Source organism: Solanum verrucosum, unplaced genomic scaffold (genome assembly GCF_900185275.1).
Source record: "Solanum verrucosum unplaced genomic scaffold, falcon-dt-bn FXZP01000274.1, whole genome shotgun sequence".
NCBI classification, from domain to species: Eukaryota; Viridiplantae; Streptophyta; class Magnoliopsida; order Solanales; family Solanaceae; genus Solanum; species Solanum verrucosum.
This window is the reverse complement of record NW_026020258.1, coordinates 1,187,368-1,189,379: the sequence shown is the minus strand read 5'-3', so window position 1 is coordinate 1,189,379 and position 2,012 is coordinate 1,187,368. Positions and strand designations below refer to the sequence as shown.

General features: G+C 36.0%; 1 pseudogene across 1 annotated transcript; it reads left to right on the top strand.

The window, feature by feature from the left end:
* The first annotated feature begins 154 nt into the window (after positions 1 to 154).
* LOC125833333 (protein PELPK2-like) lies at positions 155 to 961 on the top strand (annotated as a pseudogene). The gene is made up of 2 exons (XR_007443301.1): positions 155 to 192; positions 252 to 961. The product of XR_007443301.1 is annotated as a protein PELPK2-like (transcript).
* Positions 962 to 2,012: the final 1,051 nt, after the last annotated feature.

The following is a 2,012-nucleotide window of genomic DNA, read 5'->3' as shown; positions in this document are numbered from 1 at the left end:
TTAACCTCTAGACTCTTCTCATGGATAACATAGTTGTGTTCAGAAATTCCTGAACTTGTACAATAAGCTCCCTGCCTTTCGTTTTCTGTAACTTATCTTCCAGTTTCTCTTTTCCTTATCTGTCTTTTTGGTTGCTTTTGTCTATGTCTGCTTAATGAATGTATTCCTATTGGCTCTCATAGCTGTTAAATTGTGAGCTGTCTTTTATCTCTCTCTCTCCCCCCCCCCCCCCCCCCTCCTAAATTATACAGGTGTACTTGGGTGAAAAACAGAGACCATAAAAATATTCTTGATAATATTACTGATAAACCAGCCCAATTTTTTTCCCCACCAAACAAATTTACACTCTGCTTTCTATATAAGCCTCAGTCTTCATCCACCGAAGCTCAAGAAACTGTTTAAATCATCTTCTATAACAATGGCTCATCAGTCTCTTTACCTTCTCTTCCTCGTTGTCTTATCATCAATCAGCAGCCATGTAATTCAAGTTGAGGCTCGCCATCTTTTGGACGCAACTTTGCCAGATCTCCCCATTGGCCTCCCAAAACCCGAGCTACCAACATTACCTATGCCCAATCTTCCACTGCCGCAGCCTGGATTGCCCACACTACCTATGCCCAATCTTCCACTGCCGCAACCTGGATTGCCCACATTACCTATGCCCAATCTTCCTCTGCCACAACTTCCAAACCCTCAGCTGCCACCTTTGCCCAAACCGGAGTTGCCATTACCTATGCCAGAACTTCCCAAACCTCAGCTACCTCTGCCACAGTTGCCAATACCATTGCCACCTCTGCCAAGCCCTTGAGTACTAAAGTTCCTTCAATGAAGGGAAGTGTACTACGTGCTATCCAGGATGACTCATTTGTATCATTATTGTCGTATTTGTTAACCTCCTCATGTTAATGTTGTTAAACTTTTGTATGTAACTCTCTTGTTAGTAAGTCAATTGTTTGTGTCAGTTAACATTCCTAAATTCCTTTTGTGAATGATTGCTCAACTCCATACTACTTCTATCATATAACTAGCACGATTGCAAGGTTAAAATTTGTACTAGAATATATTTACCATCCACTGAGAAATTTAAAATTTATTTATGGAAAATAACTATTGTTTAAAAATATTATTAAAAAAAAGAGCAATATGTTGTTTTTATAGCAAACTCCCCCCCTCTCTCCTTTGCCTCTCCTCTCTCTCTATGTATGTCTCTCTTCTAACGATAAGAAGAAATTCATTCAAATGTATTATGTATCAATTGTATTCAATTAAATATAGGTGATAGTTTCATATTTTATTTCTATTGTATTGAAAAACTATATTTTGTATCAATTGTATTTGTATTCATACGAATACAATATGCATCCATCCTCTCTTTCAAATGTATTTGTATCCAATCAAAGAGAGGAAGAATACAGTTGTATTTTGAATACAATTGATACTAAATAAATAAAGAATACAATGCAAAATAAATACAAAATATAATCTATTGTATTTTGAATACAATTGATACAAAACAAATACAGAATACAATGCAAAATAAATATAATCCTCTCTCCTCCCTCGCTTGATCTCGCTTGTCTCTCTCCTCTTAAATAAGTATACATTTTGATACAAACCAATTTATTTTTGTATTTTTTTTTCCAAAATCTGCAAAAAATACACTCTCCCAGATCTAGCTCGCCTCTCTCCTCTCTCTCATGACATTTTGCGATTATTCGTAATTAAGCAAACTATAGCTATAGAGTGCCTAATATTTGCTATTTTTGAAAATTTTCCCTAAGAAATTTCTTTTTCGATTGGCCTTTGATATACTTTTCCTTGAGACAAGGGTCTATCGGAAACAACCTCCCTATTACTGGGTAGCAGTAAGGTTTGTACATAACTCTATTTTCCTGCCCCCACTTATGGGATTATATGGGATATGTTGTTGTTGAGGGATTTCCGCAAGTCAAAATTTAAGAGGAACTCTTATTATTGTAGTCACATTCTTTACCCTTTAAAATTGATTTTAC